This window comes from Homalodisca vitripennis, unplaced genomic scaffold (genome assembly GCF_021130785.1).
Source record: "Homalodisca vitripennis isolate AUS2020 unplaced genomic scaffold, UT_GWSS_2.1 ScUCBcl_1842;HRSCAF=5967, whole genome shotgun sequence".
NCBI lineage: Eukaryota > Metazoa > Arthropoda > Insecta > Hemiptera > Cicadellidae > Homalodisca > Homalodisca vitripennis.
Window position 1 is genome coordinate 15536 of NW_025777963.1, and position 27973 is coordinate 43508.

At 30.4% G+C, this 27973-nt stretch overlaps 1 long non-coding RNA gene across 1 annotated transcript; it reads right to left on the bottom strand.

Annotated features, from left to right (window-relative positions):
- On the bottom strand, positions 1 to 27973 carry LOC124371683. Its single transcript, XR_006923266.1, has 2 exons — positions 27649 to 27973; positions 1 to 138 (listed from the first exon to the last, which is right to left on the bottom strand). It is a non-coding gene; the product is annotated as an uncharacterized LOC124371683 (long non-coding RNA).

Consider the following 27973-nt stretch of genomic DNA (forward strand, 5'->3'; position numbering starts at 1 on the left):
TATAGTAGTAATTTAAGGTTTATTATATTTATTTTATCCACAGGATTCAAGTCAGCAGAAAAGAGCATTATGTCAAGAAAAGAATTAGTTATTTGTGATGTCTGCCATGGTCTATAAGTTCCGTTCCATCTCATCAACCTGTAACACACGAATATAAAATATAAAATCTTATTTTAAAAATCTCTTTAAATAATCAATTATAATTTTTTCAACAAGATTTTGTAGCATCAGAAAAGAGTAAAACGAATGTAATACTTATTGGAATTAACGTTAGTATATTTATTCATAATTTGTATAACTTCAATTATCAATATTAAAAAAAAAGAAAAATTTTATAAACTAGATTAAAAATTATAAAAACGAAGTTATTCAAAATAAAAAAAAAATTCAATTTATAGTACACCCAAAGTTAATAGAAGAGTATCTTACTAGATTACTTTAAAATAAATAACAAAATTGCAGTCTTTGTCTAAAAATAAACTTAACAAGAAACTTACAATTAATTTTAAAATAAATAACAAAATTGCAGTCGATTTGTAATCATAAATTTAAAAAGCAACTTACAGATTACATTAAGTACAAGTATTTAGTCTATTTTATTTGTGGAATTCAACAACAAAAACAATATAATCAACAAATGGTATGTTACACATAATTCATTACCTGAATTCCAATACTTATGGATTATACGAAAAAACGTATTATACCATGATACGGGAGCCTATTTGCTTAGTTTAACCACACAACCTGTCTGAGATTTTAGTATGAAAGAAATAATTCTATAGATTTACTATTTTGGTGCAGTTTAAATGGGAATGGTCAAAAATATGAAAATACAGTTTTTTTAGTTCGGACTAAACTATATTTATATTTTGTTATTTAACCTATGCAAAATAAAAAAATCTTCTTTCAAAACCATGTTTAAATAATTCGCCTTTAATTCAAGTTACCTGATAGTACCTTGAATTAAACCTGTTTTTAACTATCATATACATTGGGTTAAACTGCCCAAAATATATATTCAGAATGTTTTTTAATGTAAATTTGCTTATTTTACAACAGACACGCACACACACACACATATGTATATATATATATATGTATATACACATATATATATATATATATATATATATACATTCATTAAATTTGTATAAATGGCAATAGCCGAATTTAATTTATTTCAATAAACATTGAATCGCAAAAAGTACTTGCTCCGCCGGGACTCGAACCCGGATCTCTCACTTGCCGGTTTATATTATAAAAATATAATATATAATATATATATATATATATATATATAATTATTGAAATATATATATATATATATATTATATATATATATATATGATAAAGGGAAAATGGCTTATTTCCAAATATTATGTGCAAAACACTTACACAACAATCAACGTATATTTGTTGTATTTTCTTGAAAGCCCAAGTATAGGTAAGTGATATATTACAATCAATAGGATTCTGTAAATGGGCCTTAAACATTTAACACCCTAGAGTAAAGTTATATTATTATTGCCCTTAACAATAATGTTTATAATAAGACATACGAATAGTTTATTTCTTAAACAAAACAACAATTATTCCTCGTTACCATGAAAACACATTTTAAAAAACCTATTACGTTTGAAAAATCTTTTAGTACATTGGGATCGTGAATAATTTGTGCATCAAGTTGGTACAGACAACGTTAGCAGCGTTAATGTTCAGTCTTCTTCGGACCTGTGACCAATCCGAGGATGAGTCTCTGTCGCTTTGACGGAAAAATTCTTCAAATGGATAAGTCAAAACCAAATTTTTCATTAAATACAATGTAGATGTTGTCTTGTATGTATGGCTGTATATGTTGTGTAAATATTGGTGTTAAGCAATTAAGCCTTGAGTTTAGATTGTGTCAACTCATAACTTTACATTATACCCGTAGAACAGTAGAAGTACTAAAACCTACTTATTTTAATTTAGATTTAGCTGTATGTAATTATTGCATGGACACAAGCCACTACGTCACATACAAGTACATTATTATCACTACCGCTAAGGAAGTACAGTTGATTAAATATTTCCATAAATTAAAAACAAAACTAATCACTCTGCAATGAACTTTTACAATCGATTGTATTACATTGTTCACGATCAACATTCATATGTGTATCCTCAGTAGTTCTTAACTTTGACTTTTTAGACTAAACGAAAGAATGTATATCATCGTAGACACACAAAAAAGGAAGATAAAAACGTTGTGAGTTTTTTTTAATAATGTACGTCCAGTAATCCAGAGCCAATTGTTATTAAAACTGGCCCCTAAACAAGTAAATATATTATAAATTATATTTAGACATTTTAACTAACTTTTATATCTCCCTTTTAATTGCCTGACAGTGATTAAAATATTAGCTAAATATAAAATGATAAAGATAATGATATGTTTTAAGGAAAGATCCCAGCTTGATATTTTGTATCCCTTTCGGTGCTGTATCGTTTTGATTCTTCCAAACGTAGCGAGGTTGGCAGTTGATTTTACCAGTTCAACCAGTAATCTCAGATTGATTGTGTCATTTATAAGCTTTATATGAACATGCGTAGGTTATCCAGCGTTGTATTTGTACTATGTGATTCAAATAGACAATGTTGTAAAATCTGTACTAGATGCTTATATTTACAAGCATTGATCTTAGTTCTTTCCCATCTCGATTAAATCTAAATATACAAAAAATAATGGTGGAATTACATTAGTGCGAGAAAACTAGCCGCTAATAGTGATCCACGACTTGACTGTTGAGGCTCTGATGACCTACTGACTAGGTTAGGTGCATTTACTGGTTAAGTTTACAAATCTCCTGTGATATCAGCACACACAATTTCGTTTTCCACTTCTAAAACTCAAATAAATTCTACCGGAAGTCGTTTCTCGTTATGTCTTTTTTTACGTCACCAATTTAATTCCTCAGTCCGTTTCAACATAGATGTCCAGGGTGTTGGTAAAGGTGTACCTGTGGTCGTGGGCTAACTTCCAATACAACGTCAGTGAGAACAGGACGGAAATTATTAATGGAGGATATTATTAATAATATTTAAGAAAGATTCCATGAGGTTAGTAAATCTATGAATTCCATTGTTAGAAACTTTCTATAGAAACTACATTATAATGGTTTCAATATTTAGTAATTTTTAACCATTGTGAACTTAATTTTTTATGACATTATAAATCCAATGTTTAGCATTGGTCTTACAGTTTTATATGTGGTGAACGTAGAAGTCTTATCCTATCAGATGCTAATAATATTAAATCATACTTATCTTTAATAATATTGACACAACTTTCAAGTCAGCACATTGTGCACTTGAAAGATTGGGTGCAGAGTGTAATTCAAGGTCAAATTGATCAAAACATGGAGTAACCTATATATTTATATTAATTAAATTGCAACCGAGAATAGAATATATTTCCTTTTAATATCAACCGGTGTGTCAAATAAAAATATTTTTTTCTTGTCTTAATCTGCTTGCACTACAATAATAATTAAACAATTATGTAATCTGAAAACATTAAACACTTTTAACAAGTACTAGCAGTTGCCCGCGGCTTCGCACGCAATTTCCCGTCGAAAACAGTACTCTATATTCACTTATTCTTTTTCTATCACATTCTAAACATTGCTGAGATAATTGATAGTCGTTCCTTCGTGAGCCTCTTGGGCGCATTATGAAGTATGTACCACATTCGTGCCTCTATCTTTCGTGGTTTTTACTAGGTGTTGATAAGTCATTCAGAACAATTAATAAAATGTATCTACAATTAATAAGTGTTTTCTTTCGGCTCTTTTCATTTACCTTCGATGTAACCAAATTCGATTACCTTATGTGCAAACATTCACGGATTTGTACAATGAGGTTGTTTTCATAATAGCGTTTAATAGTGTTTTGATTGCATTAGATAGTTTGTTGATCATTTGAGCAATCTGAATTTAAAATTAGGCAATGACGTTTTCTATGCAACCTGCATTACACTACTGATACTTACAACACAAAACTACTACTTACGTACTTTTTGATTTGTATTGTAAAGTGCAATTTGTATTGCACTTTACAATACAAATTTTCTAAATTTAAAATTTAAACAAATATTTCTGCCTCTTTGATAAAATTCATCTGAAAGTATTAACAGCTTTTAATCAGTTCGCTTTGTATTACGTGTCGTAGCGCAGTCTGTCGGATCCAATATAAAACACTCCAACATCAATAACAATTATAATTTAAAAAAATTTATCAAATAAACTATTTAAATTGGACCAAATTGTGAATCAAACCAATCTCGAATTCCATTGAAAACAAACAAAAAATTTCATCAAGATCGGTCCCATAGTTTCTATATATATATATATATATTATATATATATATATATATATATATATATATATATATATATATATATATATATACGGTAAAGTTCAATACGTCTAGTGAGAATTTACGGATCTAAATTATTCCCTTGTCGAGGAAGTGCATATTGTCTGTGGTAGATTGCAGCACACGTGACGTAACCTACATATCTCTATTATCCAACCTAATAAGGGAGGGGTGTATTACACGCTAGAAAGGGCGACGACCTGCTCAAGGACTGGCCCTAGACCATGTGATACTCTAACGTGGGTGCGCATAGCAGTTTTACTGCAGCCATTGCTGATGGTTCTGGTAACAATGATGAATGCACGGCAACTGTTTTAAGCACAGGCAGTTCAATCCCTGCCAAGGTTAGTTATTAGAAGTTTTTAAAGTTAAATTTTAATAGATATCATATACATTTCCTTCGTTACATATATTCTGTTTGTATTTACACCACAACAATATTATCTATAAAATATTATGTAAGCATTAGTTTAATAATTTACTCATTATATTTTGATTAATAATATGAAATCATGTTTCAGCAGGCTATATTTCTTATCCTCAATGCGAGATGACACAGTACCGTAAGTATTTTGGACATTTCAGGTGTAAATTTAATGGCATTCTGAAACTACAGTTTTAGTCAAATCTCAAGAATGTTATTACACTCTTTTATAAGGTATTATCAACAAATCAGCCTACTAATTGATGCCATATTTGTGATTAGAGAGTTTTGTTCTTATTATTTTCAGGTGGCTTCGGTCCTGCGTTGGTTTGACGTCCCCTCTTTGACATTATCACGTAACACTACTCCACGTGTGTTACAAAATACACAAAGTATGACTGATGATTGAATGGAAAAGTGTGAAAGTGTGCGTGCGTGTTAGAACTACATTTAACTAGAACAATAATTCTCCACTACATAACATATTGAGGTAACTAAACTTATCTGCTAATATAAGTAAACTTAAGTTTTTACATATTTGTTCCATGAATATACTTAGTATTAAACCTATTTCTTTAATTAACGTATACTTCTATAATTATATTGGTTTTGGGAACTGTATGGTTTACCGTGATACACTATTACATGCCGTCTTTTTTTATCGTTACAGGGTGATGCGGCCAATGCGGCAGGAAGTCGCCCCCACTCACACTAATACACACACTACACATACACTAGGTAATGTATTGTTCTACTTAAAATATGTAAATAAATTTGGTTTAAATTGTTGTGTCAGAATGGCATACTTATATTAATTGGTTTAATATATGTTTACATGATAATAGTTAGTAATATTAATATAATTAATATTACTCATGACAGTATTAATAATTTGGTAAATTATTTTGTAATATAAATGTGAATCACTAACATAAATGAATCGCACAGTCTTCCATACTTCACCTCTAAAACAAATTACCTGTTTTGTTTATCTTATTCCCTATTAACTTAGTGTACATGAAATTATTGTAAAATCGCAGTGAATCAGTTTGCAGGTTTATTTGTAATTCCTATTTTGGGATTCTCTTCAGTTTCAAATTAGAGCTCGAAACAAGTGTGTTCGTTTCTGTCTTACAATAGTAGTGTATGTGAGTGCGCGTTTGCAAACTTGTTACTAGAAACCATAGGGGTCCGGAAAGTTAAATCACAATAGGAAGTAAGCTATATATATATATATATATATATATATATATATATTATATATATATATATATATATATATATATATATATATATATAGCCATATATATTTCCATGCACACTATTAAATTAATCGTATTCCAGGAACAAACTATATGGCACATAATATACCACAGCAAAGCTGACACTTTGTTTCTAATTAAGATACTATGCTATGCTCACCATTCTAATAATGTTTTTTATATTAAATCAAACTATCAATCATTCTAATAATATTAAATAAAGTTTGAATTTCATATAATAAAAACGTTTTAACGCATTTCGACATTTTTGCACAATTTCCAACTTACGTTTTTGTCTGCATTTTTAACGTGTGCAGCACTTGAGTCTGATAGTAAAAAAATGGTATATTTTACTATTGATGTATATGGTAATTATTCAAGAGTCTTAAAATATATTAGCATAGTCAACAAAGCTGAAATTTATAAATATTAAGTTACCTATAAAAAAATTATATAAAAAAATAATAATTCCTAAATATAAAATTAAGGAATTTGACTTTAGGATTCCTCCACACTGAGCTATAATATTTAATAATAGATACTACTATATTGCAAATATATTAGAGCTAGTATACTAATATTTAATAATAAATACTATTATACTGCAGGGATATTAGAGATAGTATAATGGGTACTTATATCAAATGTTTCATTTTCCGCCTTAACAGTCCTGCCAAAGTGCATTTTATATTTCTATCTAAAATGTATTAGGAAGTTAGAATATATTTACACCCTTCTCTACTTTTCAGACGGAGATATAGTTATTATTTACGTATCGTACGGTTAATTTTAAGTGTTAAAACCCAAATTATTGTTAAACATGTTTTACTCTTTTGCCTTCCTCTTTGAATTCCGCCAACAAAAGTAGCTGAGGGTCGCTTGATTTGTAGGAGGAATTCATGTATGTATTACTATAAAACTATAGAATATAAATGTATTATCATCATTAAAGCTGCACTATTGTTATATACAGAGCAAATGGTATTATTCTTATCTCCATGGGTGTACAGCTAGGGATTTGTAAGTATTGCGAGTTGAGGGAGGAGTCTATGCGCGTGTTACGATCAAACTTCAAATTTATTCTGCTGCGGCCAAAAACAACAGTTCCATGGAGGAATCGGTGGGTAAATGGCGATTCCGACAGTCTAAAATATATTCATCGGATCCAGTGGAATTACTTCCAGACGAAGGGACGGAGAAATTCTTACTGGGCAATTGAAACATTGGTACACCAACACCTCTGTTTCATTGCCATATTTGGCAGTTTTAGACCAATGTTTCAAATCTATCACTAATTTGGAGATAATATTTTTTACTGTGTACAATTCTAGCACATAGTTTATTTTATTAAACATTAGGTACCTTTTTTGTACATGTGTAAAATTTCAAGATTTGTTCTATATTTGTTTATGTATAGGCAATATTATTTAAATGGCCAGCATATATTAATCTTGAGGATGTCTTCAATGCATTTATATGTATATTAAAGTTAATATTAAAGGATCGGCCGTAATGTCCTAAACAGAGATTTTCACATGCGTTGCATATTTTATTTTGTTCAATACACAATTTTTAAATTAGATTTTAAATTCAATTAATGAAAAGTTCATTTTTTTGTTTAAAAATCTAAGTTCATTTTCTATTATAAGGCCAAGATTACTATAAGATTAGAATTGTAATTTAAATTTGGTTTGTTATTCCAATAGAGAAAATATATTCACCTACGTAGGCTTGAGAAGAATGGTCTAAGTGTCTATTCCGACTTTTTAATTTCGATTCTAGTTTAATAGATTTGGATGCTGGAGTTGAGTAGCCCTTATCAAAAGAGAAATATACAAAAATATTGAATTTCTAGGAAAGACAGACCTTTATAATTTAATTTTGTCTAGGATATTTCAAATGTCCTAGTTAAGGTTTTGTCTTTTTATAACGAGGAAGTAACTTTAAAACATACTTAAATATGGCTGAAAAGATACTGCAGTCAAAAATTGTCTATTCCAGCTGTTTAAATTCACTTTCGTTCTCATTTCATGACGGCCCTAGAAGTAAATTTACATTATTGAACCGACTAGGAAAATATATGTATTACTTCTTGGAAACTATATCACATTAAAAGCGTCCACTTCTGGTCTTCTGGTGCTATAATTGATTTTAATTTTATTACTCCTTTTAATCAAATATACATATGTGGGCTTAAATGACTACTTCGATCAAAAATCACCTACTTCAGTCGCTTGTGTTTTGCTTCCGATACAAGGGGAAGAATAAACATCCTTGAATTTAAAATAATCGTTTATAAAGTTTTGCCCGATTTAAATCTTGTATTTTTTATATTTCAGTTTGAGATAAAAATTCCTTGTTGATTTATTTTTTATTTAAGCCTCTGTTTTTTTAATACAGTAAAAATATCATAATTATGTAATGTCAAAGAAGCCAACTAATTTCGAATATCTTGTGTTGCAAATTCACAGCTTTGTTCATTATTGTGGATTTTGTAACTGCTTATCATATTGCCATTACATTAATGGTATAAATTCTTAATTTCTGCAATCTATTGTAAAACTTGGAAATTAATATCGTCTTTGCAATCTGCCCTACACTACTGATCAAAAACTATACGATTAATATTTTCTTTAATTCTAAATCTTAACATATTGTTACGTCTCTTTCGTGAACTTCTGCTGAAAATGTCAACAGCTCTTTAATTTCAGTTAAATTTGGATTATGTTGCGTGAATTTTACTATCATATTTTTCGAATCCTAAAACTTTCTGGGTAACATTTCTATTTTTCTTTTCTGGAAAGAATTTCTTGTACTTCAAACGACATTTTGAAAATTAACTACCCGAATTGACTCTAATTTATAAGATATTAAGTTCTGTTAAAAAACTTTTATATGCGAATGTTTAACTTGGCGCTATACTTAGTGCAGAGTCTGAGATGTGACGCTACCACTGACTGGTCTCCAAGAATCAAGAGTCTATAAATGTCTGATGAAATGGAGCTAAACTCACAATTTTCGTTGCACCAACTTGTCACAACAGTTCTTTATTATTTACAGAACATTTTGATAACAAGTTTTTTTCTGTATCTGACTCTGGGGCCGGAGATGGAAAATTAAGGAACATATGAGAATCATTGTATTGTTACAAAGTACCTATAGAAACTAATTTTAAAATTTACTTAGTATTAAAAAGTTCTCACCCGAGATGAAATTTATCAGGAGTCAACCTTTCACTGATGAACGTAAAATACTTTCTTATTAAAACTTAATTGATAAAATACTAATATCGACCTATATCGCTCAAGTGATTACCTGGTGCAGTTTCGTATTTTGTTAAAAATAAAGAACAGAGACGTAACTCGGAGAACTCATGGCGAAGTGTTTTAGCAGTGTTCTTAATGTTTTATATCCGGTTAAAATTGAATATTTACCTTATAAAAATCCTAATATAATATCATCATAGCATCAATTTATCTATAATAATATCGACATATATGTCAAATCAGCACCTTGTGAACTTAAATTATTTGGTTAGAATAAAAAACACGTCGTCACAAACACTATTAAACTCATATAATGTAGCGTCTTTAGTTACACAATTTAATGGACAACCGAGAATAAAACACTTTTCTTTTTATCTCAAGCATTTCATTTTATATAAATACCTCTTTCAAGCCTAAATATAATCAAAATTAAACATATATAACCTAAAAATCAAACCGCTGTGTTTATACCATAAAGATCGATCAGGCAGAATGTGTAGATGCATATTTTCTGCAGTAGATAGCAGCATAAGTTACGTAGACCGAGATATCCCAATAATTTTCCAACCTAATAAGGGAGTATTACATGGTAGAAGGGCAACGACCTGCCCAAGGACTGGCCATAGTATGCCCTAACCTGGGTGCGCATAACAGTGTCACTGTAGCCATTGCTGTTGGTTCTAGTAGCAGTGGTAATTCACGGCAACTGTTTTAAGCACATGCTGTCCCAGTGCCCGCCAAGGTTGGCCATTTAAGATTTTTAAAGTAATATTTTAATACATCTCCTTGACATTTCCTTCGCGACATATTTTCCAGGAGATTTTTGGAAATTTCGCAATTATAAAGGGTTACGAGAGTAACATACCTACTAGTAAAGAGGTTAAAGTTTATTTCCATGGTCCAACATTGCTGAACGAGCACGTTGCTTGACTTAATTATTTCAAAATTGATAATTATATTTTACTGTGGTTTAAGGGTTTATGCTATATACAAATTAGGTCAGCCTTAGTACGAAAGAGTAATATAGTTTTTATGAAGAAATGCCGACATTGATAAGCTGGTATATCACTTGAAATGGTCACGAAGTTTTATTAAGAAATATGTAGTGCGTTGGGTAAAAAATCTAATTATTCTGTAGAAATTAAAACAAATAGGTTTTAATCATAGTTTGATTTTGAACTGAAACTCGCCTTCGGCTCGCTTTTTTTGGTTTTGGCAAAATTCGAAGATAATTGGAATTCAGTGACAGGTTAAATCACAGATTAGGGGTCTGGGAGTTTAAATTAGACCTGTTTTATTCCAGCCTTAATGAAAATTTGACTTTAAGGGCATTTTGTGGCTGAACCGTTAAGGATACGAGAAAAAGTCACTAGATCTTTCTTGTTGGAACTTTCATTTTATTGTTAGATTCCGCACTCAGATTTAAGCTAAGATCCTCTGGTTTAGGCAGTACAGAGCTTGTAAGAAATGTCTGCACTGGTCAGCCATCGTGAATTTTTTAGTATAAATACAATGAAAATCGACTCTGTCAGTATTTTAAAGTTAACTATGGGGTTTAATTTGCTTAGAAGTTTATCCAATCATGCCAGGAAATTCCGAGGGAGGGTGTTTGATGTTTGCGGGGATTAAGACATCAGGGGTTTAATTTTAATTTACTCATGAGATTATCTGGTCATACAGGAAATTCCGGGCGGGGGGTGTTAATGTTACCGGGGGTTAAGACACAAGTGGTTCTCTTTTGGAGGGTGTTGTGTTTATGAGTATAAATAAAATTTACTGAGAGCGTTTTTCGGGCTTACGGAAGGGTATACAATAACTGAATCAGGGGGTTTATTTAACTTAGAAGATTATCATTCCACTCCAGAGTTTTTACACTTAACCCACTATTTCATAAAATCAATTTTAAAAAAACCTATCTAATATTAACGCTTCAATAACTTTTATGGCTTAACCGTTAGAGATACGACAAAAAGTGACACGACCTTTCTTTTCGGAAATTTAGTTTTATCTCTCTTATTCCTCTTAATAATTGATGGTAAAGCCCAGGTATTTCCTACTAGGTAGCAACTATTATAGTGAGAAAACGTAATACTTGCAAGTGTCCACAATCATGGGAAGAGTCTATTGTGATTACTTATAAGACTTATGTACGTAAACGTTTTCTATAATTAAATTGTATATTAGTAAAATCAAGAATAAATAGCAATTTTTTAATTTTCATCCAGTAATATGCTTAAATGTCAGAGAACTATCCTATAACAGCCATATCCGATAATATATACAGGAATAATCCAAGATGATATTTAATGTCTGAAAATTGTTAATTACAAATCGTCTTAGAATTTTGGCATTGACTACCACAACCAGATTCTGGGTATCAAATTGAATACTAAAAAGAGCACATGAATTTTATATAAGTGAAAAATAATCCAAGTAAACCAGAACAGTCGTTAATGCTCAATGAGCTACTAAAATACAACTAAAACATTATCTTTCTTTTAAGATTTTTAGGTTCACAAAATACTACTTTTGAATCAAATTCAACAAGATGGAGGAGTTATTATATCCTCGTTATATCCTTAAGTCAAGTGACAATATTTATAGACCGTAAATCAATCTCCAACAATGGCTCCGTCATGACGGTAGATGTGTTCATTGTTAACTTTATCAGATTATCGCTCTACCGTATTACTCGTGGGATACGTTCTGTCCTCGTCATCCCTCAAGATAGTGTCAATATTTGTTGATTGCACAATTAATTTTTGACTGTGGCTCTTTTATGACGATAGAAAGTCTTCATTTATTCACTATATTCTTCAGCAAAACTGCTCCTCTACCTGTTTGTCACATTAATCAAAGGTGTTTATATAAATGGTATCCATTTAAATATATCTTGTGTTGACGGGAATGTCTTATAAAACTTACCATTACAAAAGACGTTCTATCGTATGATGTTTCGTGTCCAATCGTGACATATTTTTCTAAAAGTCGTTGCTGTCCAGCACTCAGTACCATGACACAGGTTCTCTTATGTACACCAGAAATGAATATCTTCTTTTGTGTATGTTTAGCTGCCTGTAGAGTTGAAATATTGTTACCTCAGCGTAATGTGATACGCAACACGTTGAGTGTCGTAGGCTACTTGGGTCTTACACAATACATAATAATGTACCTGCCGTCCTAGATTGCGTAATATTTGGTTACCTCAAAGATATTTTTAGGTAACCAAGTCAGGGAGCTCTGTTGATGTAAGCTAAGCTTTTGCCATATCTTAGACTAATATAAACGCCAATTGACAACAGTACCAAAGTGGTTGTTATAGGTGCAGGCCTGGTGAACGCGACAACCAAAGCTCTTTCGAATTTAGTATCGGCCATGATCTCAAACACATCTTCCTTAGACAAAGATTTATACCAAAATTTCATGTCGCAAGAATCTTCTTACTATATATAATTATCGCACATACGGACGGACACATTGACAGACGTACTGTCGGACCTACAACAACATGATTGAAAAATAAGACCCTGTTGGATTCATAATAAAGTTTATACTTTTGGAGGAAAACTATTCCTTGATTAGAAATTTCTGCAATTAAAAGGAAGACTATATTGTAACAGAAAAATTAACATCCACGTAATTCCTCAGAGTTATAACAAAAATTAAAACTATTATCTGAGAATTCTAATTTATTCTATAGATCCATTATATAGGGTAAAGAAAAAAGCTGTGAGCATGCAAATTTTACAAAACCCTTTGTTATGTGCCAAATTAGATGCAGTGTTCTTCGTTGCCGGAACCTGCTCCAGACCTACTCACGTGTAACCAGTTACATTCGTAATTTCTTCTGTACATTTTTACTGCACTTATGTGATGTACATTTGTATGTTTCCATTTAGTAAGATTATGTATGAGAAATTATAGTTTACATTTCAGTAAAATTAAAATCTTTTTCTTTTATGTTGTTTTGAAATATTCACCTGGAGGTATAATTAACAATCTCTAGTTGTTGAATTGGTTAAATCTTGAATTAATCGAGCTCATCAGTCAAATAAAACAAATGAGTATTTTCAGAACTCTGAGATACAACTATCACTATAATTTATGTAAGGATAAACCTTATGTTACCTAACAATACATATCTTCATTTCCATGAAAACGATTCCGGGGATTAAAAGTTTTCAAAGTTTAGGTTTAGAAGCTTAGTATGATGTAAATTTGTAATTGGATTACTATTAAAAAGGTATTATAACTAGTGCATGTTAAATCTGATGTAGACTACAGTTTGTATTCTCAAGGGACTACAAGTTCATCCAAAACTCTTCAAAATGGTAAATAAAAATGTTATATTTGTTTTCTCGCTCTTAGATATCGTTGTGTACATTATAAACACTGTTTTATAGACGACTGTAAGGTATTGAGAGCATTGCTCTGTGTATTGCAAATGATTCGGTCCATCAGTACCAAACAAACACGTCAACATCAGTGCGAGATCGGTGCACATTCAGTTGACACGGGAAGAATGAGTCACAGTGAACGTGATCACTTGTACGTTAACAAATTACGTTGTGCAATACTCAGATCAAGCTTATGCATAAGTAATTAAGTTACAATGACAAATAAGAATGGAAAGCTGGTACAGTTTAATGCTTATACACTGTATGCAACGTTTTAAGCAGTATTGTAATTAATACCTAACAGTGTAGCATTACTTGTTATCGTATATCGTATCACTTATACATAGAGTGCATATTTATTATAAGCATATACATATGTATAAGTCTGTATGTATGACTGTACGAAATAGTTTTTTTCATTGTGCTAAAGTTTTAAAATAATGATGTGCCTCTTAGAAAATGTATTTCCAAACTTTAGAATATGCATTTAGTGACAGGTAAAGTAGTAATAACAATTTCAGTTTCCTTATTGACAAATAAACGTTACGCTATATACTAAGAATTATAGATCCCTCCCTAGCTTCTAAATAGTGATCTTGTTAGAGCCATCCATCATATGTAGGTATTGTGAAGGATCGATAAATCTCATAACCACGTGAGCAGAATATGCGTGTCTTCTTACCGCTGTTGATCTCCAACGTGAAATTATGTCCCATCCAAGATTTTTTTCACCACTATTTATTTTGTTGTATAGGTCAGTAAAGTTTACAGTGATCCCTACTTATGGCCTGATCGAATATACGTTGCATCAGTCAGTTAAAACATTGAATTAAATATAACTTTCCTGGTAATATACATAGACCTCTTCCTATAATAAAACCAGACATAGAGTTTGCTAACTACTATTAAAAACACTATCATGTGGTGATATTTAGAAATATGATGTTAATTAATAGATTTATCCGTGGTTATCTAGGAATCAGTAATTTATACAGAGATCTTTACCCAAGCTGTGATCAAATAATAGTGTAGCTTAGCAGCTCGAATATAGCTTCATTATTAGATCTTAAATTTACAGTGTTTAAAGCATGGTCCATGGTCCTAACAGGAACTTGTACTCGGTATAGATCAAATAGATGCATTTTAAATAATGGTCCATGAACATCTATGTCCTCGGCTTCGAGCTATCGTAACTTTATAATTTGGTCTTATGGATAACTTAAAGATGTTTATCAGTGGTCTTATTGTTTTATATCAGGTAAACGTGGAAGACTTATCTTATTATTAAGATCTTAATTCAACATAAATATTTAACCATAATAAGAATAACACATCTTAAGAGGTAGTAAAGTATTCGTAACTCAACAATCCAAAAACATATATAGTAGTTTCTTTATTTATATGATTTAAATTAATACCAAGATTCAAATGTTTTCTTTTTATCTAAGCTAACTCGTATAATTATAAAAAATACTCTTTTCTAGCCTCAGTCTACTCAGGCAGCAATAAATATTAAACATTACGTAATCTGAAAAACCAAAACGCTGTTATAAGGTATTTAAATTGTAACGGTCACTAGGTAATGTTGAGAATTTCCGACTCTACATTAATCTCTTTTCGTGTAGATGCACATTGTCTACGGTAAATAGCAGCACATGTGACGTAAACGGAGATATCCCAATTAACCAACCTAATAAGGGAGGGGATGATTACATGGTAGAATGGTGACGACCTACCCAAGGACTGGCCCTATAGTACCACGCAATGCTCTAACCTGGGTGCGCATAACAGTGTCATTGTAGCCATTGCTGTTGGATATAGCAACAGTGGTGAATGCACGGCAACTGTTTTAAATACAGGCAGTCCCAATCCCTGCCAAGATTAGTCTTTTAAAATCTTGAAGTAACGTTTAATGGATCTCATACAAATTACTTTATAACATATTTTCTTCGCCATTTATATGTATATTTTCAAGAATCATAAAGTGTGATGAGCGTAACTTACCAACTAGTTAAAAGGATAAAGTTCTTTTATAAAAGTGAAAATGGCGGAGCAAGCATTTTGCATTTGCGCCATAAAAAAGCTGGCGCAAAAAGAATGTGTGGCGACATAACCTGAATTCCGTCGCAATCACTTACACCACGCTGCGTCTCACTTCTGAGGGGGACTTACATAAACATTACATCGCTGAATTGAATTACAGAAGCCTCATTTCGCTCTGGCGTTTCGGCTAAGAGAAAGGGTTGAACCCCTTCTTAAAACCCTAGTACTGGAGCAGCACCTCAATACAACTTCTCCTGAATTTTAATATTATAGACGAGTCTTGTTTAAGACTTCCCACATCTTCAATTTCTTCCAGTATCGTAATTTTGTAATCGTGTACGATTATTGCCACTCGAGGCGTTCTTACATATCGGCTGATTTGATCAATTATACTTACACGAGATAATAGAGTTATATGGATGGAACATGATAACTGTAATATCATGTGTATGTTTTACATTATTTTTAAAGAGACAAAATATATAATAAGCTAAGTATATTAATTTAATCTGATCCCTCATCAGCATATTACGGTCAATAACAATGTTACTAGGTACAGTGAAAGATTGTGTTATTTACTAGATATCAACAATTCTTGCATGTACTATCCGCAAGTGTGACAAAGCTCGTCTGAGGCTGATCTAGTAACTGTGTCAAGAATATATTTGTTATTATATTGGCGAAAAGTTGTGTAACCCAATTCTTAGAAATTCCAACATTTCCTAGCCCACAAGTTTGCGATACGCATTTTCATCATTTTAGTTCAAAGTAAAATGCAGTAAAATAATCCTCTAAAACATTATTGCAACAAATATTTTTATTCTATAATCCTTTCTTATACCTCAAAATAAACAAAATAGGGTCACACATAGTTGTTTTTAAGAATTACCTAGTTGGAAATGTAAATACGCTATATCTTAAAAGAGAATAATTTATATCTGGTTACCATGAAAACACGATTTTAAAATCATATTTTTAAAAAGATTTTCAAAGCTGCAGCTTGCTGGTTCATTGGGATTTTAGTTGATTCGGACGAAGTTAGCAGTGTTCACGTTCGCTCTTCTTCGGACCTGTGACCTTGACATCACGCCTGAGCCTCTATCCTATCTGCTGCAATATTCTTCAAAAGGATAAGTCAAAACATTACATTTTTCATTGAATATAACTCGAGTAGGTGTTGTCTTGCATGTATGGCTGTGTATTTTTTCCAAATATTGATGTTACACAATTATTCCTTCCGTTTAGATTGTAGCATCTTTATTACATCATCTTATTACATGTATAACAGCGTAACTACTATGAGTTACTTATTTTACTGTATATTTAGCTGTATGAAATTACTTAATGGACTACTATTCCACAGTCTTGCACGTTCTTGTCACTTCCGCTGAGGCAATACAGTTGATGAAATAGTTTGGTATATTGAAAACACATATTTTCACAATTGACTGGTTTAAATCAAGACATTCATGCAATCCTTTCGCATTCAGCACAATTCAACATTTACATTAGTATTTGAATTGTTTGTTGCCAGAAATTTCTCACGTATGATAACTACTTTGAAAAATATTTCTTCTCATGTTTATTATTTTAAGTGGTGTACGTCCAGGAGCCCAGGGCCAATTCGTATTGTTCAAGTACATAACCTCGTGTTCGAAATAGATTGTGAAGTTTATCTTAGGAAAGATGTTAATTATGATTTTTGCCTGTTGTGGAGGTGGTTAAAAAGGAAGGGTATGAAAATTGTTAAAAATATATAATAACACTGTTTTCTCAAATCATATTTCTTTAGCTTTATACCTAAAACTTACCTTAGACGAATAAATGTGTTTTAACCTTCAAATTTACAGTTTTTTTTATAGTTATATATGTTTCTATAACAGTATCATAAGTATTATATATAATTACTTGAAAGCCGGTGCTAAATATTTAAATACAAGAAAAAATATGAGGAAGGATTATCGTTTGATATTATTAACTCATCCAAACTGTTCCATTTTATCTTCCACCAAAAGTAACGTGTTTGACGATAGATTGTTTCTAGCTCAGATAGGAAACTCAGATTGATTAGGTGTTATTAAGTTTTATATGAACAGGCAAAGCCCAAATTGCATTGTAACTGTACTATTTCATGCAAATAGACAGTGTTAGAAAAGCTCTACTTGATGTTTATGTTTACAAGCAATAATTATAGTGCGTTACTATCTGGATTAAATCTACATTTACAGAAGATTGCAAGCGATAACAGAATCTTATACGAAGTAAAGCAAGACCCTATCTATAAATTTTATTTTGTCAAAAAATCGTATTCATCGGGTTCTTTTCAACAAAACTTTATCCAAATTGACTTTTTTATTATGACAAATTTAAATTTCACATTCTTGTACCGTGATATGTTATTAGCAAATAATTATTATGTTCTGACTATTAAATTTGAATTATGTTTCAGGCTACAATGCTACTCATCCTAAACATGGGAAGAACCAGTACCGTAAGTATTTGGGACATAACAAGTGTTTAATGCCATTCTGAAACTGCTGTTTTAGTCAAACTTTCTAGGTTTTAGAATATTCCCTTTAAAAGTATTAGTAAATAGGCAGCTAAAGGATTTGTTTTATATTTGTGATTCGAGAGTTTTGTTCTAACTATTTTCAGGTGGCCTCGGTCCTGCGTTGACCCGACGTCCTCTCTGTGACACTCATCATATAACACTTCTCCACGTGTGTTGCAAGACACGCAAAGTATGAATGTTGGTTGAATGGAAAAAAGTGTGAAAGGGTGCGTGCGTGTAGAACTACATTTAACTCAAACAATTTTCTCCACCACACAACATATTAAGGTATACTAAATGTGTCTGCTTATATTAGATTTAAGTTTAAATATTTGCCCCATTAATATTATTAATATTTATTTAGTTAAGCTAAATTACTATAATTATATGGATTTTGGGAACTTTGTGGTTTAAAATGATACATTATTATATGCTGTTTTTACTGATTATTACAGGGTGATGTCGTCAATGTGGCAGGAGGCCGCCCCACTCACACTAATACACACAGGACACATACACTAGGTAATGTATTGTTCTAGTTAAAAAGTTTACTATAAGTTTGACTACTATAGTTATTTCAGATTGGCACAATAATATTGATTATATGGCTGATTATATGTTTGTAGAGAATAGTTTTTTATCTTAATATAATTACAATTACTCATGGCAATTGTTAGTTCATGAGTTAAATTAATTGTATCTTTTCATCTTAATAGTGATTTTTATGGACCTTTAAAATATTAGGCTTTGTCCCGAGTGACTATGATGAGACGTAAAGTTGTAATCAAAATTTCAGTGTTCCCAGTGGCAAAGAAATGAAATGCTGTAAATGTAATAAGTGAGTTTGTTATCGCCTCGTATAAAATGTTTTTTGAAGGTCAGTAATGTTTATGGAGATCTATACTAAAGGTTTTACCATATGTTCAGCTGCAAATACTAACTATATAGCTATGTTTACCGATGATCTGGCTAAATAAGATGTATGGCTTAGTAGGCATATATCGTTTTATTATTAGTTCTTAAATGTACAGTGTTTAAAGCATTTTATACGATAATGATGGAATATTGTTCATAACATAGATCGAATAGATGTATTTAAAATTATGGTGAATGTCACTCAGTGGGAATTGGATGAGAGTTATCGAAACTTGGTTGGTCTTATAGGTAACTTAAGACGTATCCCAATAGCAAAGATAAAACGATGAATAAATAAATAAATATATATAACTTACTTTAGCCAATATATTAAAATGGCCATAAAAGCCGCGTCATGCCATATCATAGAAATGAAGTGATTATTCTAAGCTGAAAATATTGTAAATTGTATCATTGTTGTTTCCTCATTGGGTTTTTATAGATGTACTGGATATGCGTATGTTTTTACAATAAGTATAAGAAACAATTTTCACTATTTAATCATTTAAATGATTATTATAACTAAATTGTAAATTACTCATACGATGGTTCAGATTTAATAAATTAACTGATGAATGAGTTGAATAAGCGGGGGAGAGGTAAGTTTTAGAAACATTTAATATAGATTAAAACCTATCATTCATTGACTTGTAACTTATTTAATTACCGTTTTGGTTTTCCTAATGGATGTCTCGTAGAACATTAAACTGTTTTATCATAAAATATGAGATATTAGTATTGTACCTATTAATTTATGTCTTAGCATTCTTTACGTTACTAATAGCTAATTATTCTAGCTAAAAATTGTCCAAATACAATGTATACAAAATATAATATAAAATATAATATTATATAATATATTATATTATTTAATATATTTATATTATATTATAATATAAAATATAACTTAGTCTTAAATCATAGATAACCAAGTTTTTGTACAAAGTTTATTTACTTCAAAGAAATCGTTTAAAATTAATTTCAAGCAAAAACATCTTATCAAGAGACCTGCAGATTTACGGTACAACACGATTTTGGATTTGGATTTTTTTTCTATTTTCAATTAATTTAGATAGGTAACTTACTGAAGGTTTATACATTTTTATCTCTACGTGAAATTATAGGCATTTAAAGTAAGACATTAAGCCTATTTCATACAAAATTCCAAAGAAAATCTACTGAAGACAAAATGTGTAATTTTCAAGCACGTATATGAGTTATAGATTCAGAGATTAAAGATATATTTTGTTTAGTTTATAATTTATTAAGAAAATCCTATTATATAAAGAATCAAAATTCTAGAATAAACCCGTTAAAAAAATTAGTTTTTTTTAAAGAAATTTAAAATAAAACATCTTACTGCCTACTGTACATAAATAGGTCATATACAACTTAAAAAATGTCATATGGGTCTTAATTTCAAAGTAGCCTATATTTGCTACTTTAAAAGCCTCTAATTTTACGTTCAGTAATTAAAATTTGTTCTAATTTTTCTGTATTCGGTTAATTTATTACAAAGAGCTGAATGTTTAACATCAAAACATATTTTCCTTATTGAAAGTTTGTTGCAGCACATTAAAATATTCTCAAAATTTCTTATCAGAGATATTGAATTAAATTAACCCCAAATATTTATCAATTTCCTCAATCAAAATTACGTTTTCATTGTTTTAATATAATTATAAACCATTTTTTAAGACATGATGTAACCATAGATTTCGTTCAAAATAAACAAATACATTTCCAAACTAATTTTAAAAAGTGTTTTATAAAATATATTTTTACTAGAGAATGATCCTTTTTGGGTCAATGATACATAGAGAAAAGGTTAATTAACCAGTCAGCAAAGCGACGTGACAGTAAGGCCGGTGCCAGGTCTCTGCCCTGACAGCGATATGTGATATAACTCCAGCTATCAATTGAGCACTGAACTCGCCGCTCCTCGGGGAAATCACACTGGAGACATTCTATTAATGAAGTAAACCTTGTGTTTTTTTAGAACTTCTCGTTTCCTAATTATAAAATGTAGGAAAGCACATCACTTTCGGGTAACCACCTTTTCTGAGGTCGTATGCACAATTTCTGATCTATACCGTACTAATTTAATTCAGGAGGTGTCCTGCGGGCGGATAGATAGAAAGACAAGGTATTGACTCAAACATTACGTTTAGCCAAATGGCATGGTTAGAAATTTACCATATTCGAACATGTTCTTGCCAATGTAAAAATGTAATTCCTTTCACAATTAGAAGTCTGCGAATGAAATCTTTCTCTATATATTTTCCCATTTAATTCATTAACTTTTTCATTATGTTTTTTTCAATTCCATTGAGAGTCATACAACAATTATTGAACTCAGTTTTCCTCTAGTAGAAATGAAGCTTAATGGTAACAATCAACTCTGTAGTTGTTTTTTTCCGAAATGTGTGGACAGAAAGCAGATTGACCGAGAGACAGAAATTAAATTCTCCGAGCCATATTTCTAGGTTTAACTGAAGATCAGCCAAAAATGTGTGTTTACAAGGAATTTACGTGGCACATTCTATTTAAATTGATTTAATGGAATGATACCTCACAATATTTCATTACTCATATAAATACTTGTAAGAGTTCATATACTAACTAATTATTATCAAAATCTTGAAACAAAACTCCATTCATTGTGATATTTACGTAGTTCTTGTACACAAAATGTTTCTAAATACTACTCAAGTGGTAGAGAGGACCTTATAGTCGTAACTTCGCCTCTAATAAAGACATTATATAATTCATTTCATATAGAAATTTTTAAAATTTCTCTAAAAGTTTGTAAACTGTAATTTTAAACTTTGTAGAACATAGTATAATCTAAGTAACAGTTTTATAGTAGAGTCTATGACTATGTTTGAATTCTTTTTGTCTCAGCCATAAGCAAATATTTATAAGAAATGTTCAATATTACATTTATTAAATTTATGAATAATTTGCAGTAAACATAACAAGTATAATAATGTTCTGTTTTAAATTAAATAATTAAATTATAACTGTATTAAATCTTATTTCTCATAATATTTCACTTTAAATATACTTGATAATTAAAATTTAGATTTTACACTATTTGATCTTAGGCCACAATTCTTGTGCTAATTTTTAATGGTAAAATATTATCAATTCAAATTTACGATTTACTTTTCATTATTTTTTTTTAAATATGGAATAATGCAATTTTGTATCAAGTAAATTGGCTTGAATTTAGCTTGCTATCCAGTATCAGCCACGCTTTTAATGCACTAACAGTGGCTAAGAACAAGTTACTCGGCTTGTGATTTACTTAATGTTAGTTTGAGGAAAGGTGAAATATATCGCAAAATTAGATTTTACTTATATGTCACTTCATCGATCTTAATTTGTTACATACCTTTTTACTAAATATCACTATCTTTAATAAATAAGTAATTTAGATACGGAATTTGAAAATGAAAAGGTTATTAAAACAATCACATTATTGTTTTGAATATATAAAAAAGAATATATGGCGTTCTCAAATGTATTGCAATATAAATCAAACGTTTTTGAGTAAACGGTGATATCTTAATATGTAGTTAGTCATTACTTTTAAATTAAGATCACTACGGTTTTTCTTTCTCCTTCGTAATTATACCCTAAAAGTTATAAAAATTCAAGTTTTAAACATATATATGATATATATATGTTTTTATGGTCCATTTGATATTTTCAAAGTAATTTATACGTTTATTTACTTAATATTTAGTTATTATTCATAACCTAATCAACATAAAATTACTCGATGTATAGGAACACTTCTATATTGTTTTTAAAAAGCACAATATCAAACTATTGAAAATTTTATTGTAATCAATAGGGAAGACTTTACATTTAATTTAGGAGATTGGGCTACGTTTACAATAAATTTTTTATAAATAGAAGTAAGGTTTTGAAGACTATAGATTTAGAAAAGTTACAAACTAATTACCTCAGAATTTTTAATTACTGAAAAATGTGTTATTGTTTGGCATTTTACCAGCTATTATTGGTATAGAGTACTCTCAAAGATCAGAAATGTACATTTGTATTTTGGGATTAAATTTGTTTCCATATTATAAAAAAACACAATAACACAAATTATAGAAAACAGATGACATAGAACAACAAGAAAGGGGCTTACATAAATAATAGCCAACATAAAATAAACCAAACATTTTGTTCCAGCTATTTACAAAATAGCTAGTGCCAGTGCCAGTGGAAAAATCTCACTATTTATTCTTTTAACATTCTATGTATAAGATACATTAAATCTCTATGAATACTAAGAGGACGGCTCTACACACGAGATTAAAAACTAACGCTGTAACTAAATATAAAAAATAACTTTGGAGAGAGATGTGTCTATAATTAATATACCCTATATAATTGCCCCCCTCATTAAATGACAACTACATAGTGAACTTAAAATCTCATTTTCTCCAATTCAATAAATTGTCAGAGTATTTGTATAGAGATATAAAAACATGGCTATCTTAGTTAGATAAATTAATTTTTATTTAAAAGTAGACGAAAAGTGTAATGATTCATGACAATTTAAATGATTCAGTACTTAATTTATATGATGCGATTAAACTTTTTTGATACATTTTGAGCTCGATTTTGTGAAGATAAAGGCGACGTTATTTAAAAATGAAAATTTAAATTCGAAATACACTACACCAAAGTTAATAGAAGAGAAGCTTGTACGATTACTGTTTAAATAAATAACAAAATTCCAGTCGTTGTCTAATGATAAGTTTTACAAGATAACTACAGACGACAAGAGTTAGAAATTAAAATCTTTCCTCTGGGAAGATAAATCTAATTATATTTTCTTATTTACCCTATGCAAAAGAACAATTTTTCTTTCACTTTACTTTAATTAAAGTACCCTATCTATAACCAACCTATACAGCTGGATTAAACAATCAATAATATATATTCAGATTGTATTTTATGCAATCCTGCTTTCACCTCAAAATATTTATAGGAAAACAGCGCATTAACACGGATTTTGAGCAAAGTTTCCGAAAAATAAACCATGTATATTTTTGATGGCCAAAACATAAGGAACTGATATTATTTTATTTACAGTCCATAGCATTACGGAAGTAAAAATTTAACATTTAATATCCTAGTGCTAAGATCTACACTATCTCTCTTTCTTAGAATTTCTTAATTAACAATAATTATTCCTAGTTACCATGAAAACACAATTATTTTAAAATCTAATACTTTCGAAAAATTGTTCAGTAGAGTGGAAATCCTGATTAGTTTTACTTCATGTTAATAAAAACAATATTAGCAGCGGTTATGTTCGGTCTTCTTCCGGCCTCTGACCCTAAAACCACGGCTGAGCCCTTGTGTCTTTGACGGGAAAATTCTGCAGATGGATAAGTCAAAACATCATATTTTTCATTGAATATAACAGATGTAGTGTTGTATGTATGGCTGTAGATGCTGTCTGAATATTGATGTTAACAATTAGGCCTTGAGTTTAGATTGTAGCAACTCAAGAATTTGACTTATTAGGCCTACTTGTAGGACAGCAGAAGTACTATAACTTACTTATTTTACCGTATATTTAGCTATAGGTAATTACTTGTATGGGCTCCATTCTCTACACCACATACTTTTTAGTTATTATCACAACCTTTGAAACAGTACAGTTGATTAAATAGATTCATAGATTAAAAATATAATTAATCTCTCTTGACATCAGTATATGAAGTTATACAAGCGATTTCTATGCATTGTTAACAATTCAAAATTTTAATATATTTCCTCAGAAGTTGTTAATCTTGGTTTTTTTTTCACTGAACCATAGTGTGTGTAGAAACGTAAACACACACAAATGAAAAGAAAAACGGAGTATAAAAATCTAAGGACACGCGAATTAAGGGGCAAATTGGCAAAAGATTGGCGAGCACATAGTGCACTTGAATGATTGGCGACAGAGGTGGCGGAAAACGATATCAAATCAAAAAACAAATGACGTCACCTCTTTATTTATATTACATTAATCGCAACCGATAATAGAATAAATTTACTTTTTTTATCAACCGAGTCGTCAAATATAAAAATATTCTTTTCTTGTTTAAATCAACTAGGACTTAAGTAATAATCTAAAAAAATATATATTCCGAAACTCTTAGTCGCCCTTATCAAGTATTTATACTGTAAAATTCAACACGTCTGAGGGAGAATTTACGGATGTACATTATTTCTTGTAGCGTACATGCTTATCTGCTTGTCTGCCGTAGATAGCGGCACGCGTGACTTAATAAGTGAGGGGAGTATTACATGGTTGAAGGGCGATGACTTGCCCAAGGACTGGCTCTAGTACCATGGAATGCTCTAACCTGGGTGCGCTTAACAGTGTCGTTGCATTCATTGCTGTTGGTTCACCGCTTAACGGTGGTGAATGCACGGCAACTGTTTTAAGCACAGGTGGTCCCAATCCCTGACAAGGTTGGTCATTAAATATTTTGAAAGTAACATTTTAATAGATCTCACATACATTTCCTTCGTGATTCCGATATATTTCCGTTTATATTATTGCCTGACATATATGGTAAATAGGTAATGTATGGAGATTTGACACTTAGTTTCTGTATCTGACGGTTGGTTGCTTTTAATGTAACGTGTTTTATGTTTTAGACATTTCTATGCATATCTTTCAGGCTTTGTCTACTTATTCTTTGTTTTCACAGTAATGTTTCTTTTGAAGTGATGTGCATAAACCATGTTAACTTACAACAAATAAAGGATGTTACCGACCAATGCAAAATCGAAACCAAACAGCAGATGTTGCACAAATTAGTTATTAAACTACAAAAGTAACAGCTAAATGTTCTAAGTGAATAATGTTTCCTTAAGTAACCTGACTTTAAATAAAATTAACGTATTAGGGATTATGTGTTTAAGTATCTATTTTAAATATAACAGAGGATTTCACTGTTTTTGACCTTGCCCACTTGATTGTTTTATTTTAATTTAGTTAATATGTTTTGAGGTAATGAAATATTTCTCATAAATTACAAGTTTCGGTTTTTTTTATGAATATTTGTAGTGAGAAGATCCAGTTGATTCTACACACAACGCATTAGACGCATTACTTCAGAGGCGATAAAAAGCAATGCAACTTTTGAAACGGAACAACATTTTAACTGGAAACGTTTGTTGATTAGAGGAACTTTAGTGAGGCTGTATTAAAATCAGTGGTAATTATAAATTATTTCATATTTTAAATATCATTTATTCCAAACGTACGGGATGATCTAAACATACATAATTTCACTTATTAATTCGTTTGGTAATCAGGCATTTTACTCGGTTAAAATTAGAGAACAAATCACAAAGTTGTTTTGTAGAATCTTAAAGAAGATCTTAGAAGGTTGGATCGAATAGTGTCTGTATTGAACGTGAACACTGTATAAACAATCAAACTGATTCTCTGTCATTTATCAATTAATTATAAATTACTAACGATTTTACTATGGATGCAAGAGTTAACAGTATACCACAAAAACCTGCAAAGCACATTACTTACAATTAGGTGTTATTTTATATAGTAAACTGTGATTATAGAGTTAGGTTGTTATGAGATCTACATCATTTACTTCCTTGCAGTGCGGTTTTCATTTCTTTTTATACATATTCCATTACGTGTTCTAAAGAACAATGTTGATGACTTTCTGACTTGACTGCAATAACAATAAAAATATCTTTGTTTAATTTGGTAAAGAATGAAACGCGTTTTATACATCACTTACATTAGCCGTGCATGAAGTTTGTGAATCAGTCTTTCCAACTTTAAGGTAATTTATTATATTTTATGGTGAGTCCTTATTCTTGTTAAAGTAAATCACACATATTCCCTATTCTTACGCAGAATAGATTTATTTTTTATCACAACTACAAGCAAATTATTCTGAAAAAGATCTAAAATAATAAAAGAAGTGGTGCTTCTAACCAGAAACATCACCTCGCCCTAACTTAAAAAGATATATTAATACCCTCATAACAAGTCTACATACATGGTTATCACTTTAGATGAAACACCAAAGATTTAAAATTTACGATCGCATTTTTTCAGTTTGCCAATGAAACCACTTTGGGAAATTGTGAAATTCTAAATGTTATAAGTGTTAGTGTACTTTCTATCCGATAAATTATCGAATTTATAAATATTTTATAAAAACCAACAGTTAAGCTGTTTTATTATTTTGTAGACCAATGATAGTTTTGGTAACTCATGCTAATTTAATGATAATAAACATAAAATTATACATATACAACAAGGGCTACAATTTAGGAAATAAATAATAAAATATTTTGATTTACCATTTGGAGAGCTATGGTAACACTCGGATTTGAAGATATAGAGAGAATTCCAGATTTCAGTTGAGTGGGTTACCTTGCACTAACTGTTTTAACCTCTCACTGGGAGACAGCAATGCACATATAAGTCCATTTTATATCAAGCCACTACGACAACATTTCGAAAATTTAAAAGTGGTTTTCATACGGAAGACGCCTGTATGCTTTTTTAAATAACACAATGTTTCACCCTAGAGCAATCTGAATGATTTATGTCTCCGAAATAGGTTACTGCAAAAGTTTTATACACTGTTTCTTGATTTCAACAAATCAATATGTTAGAAACACG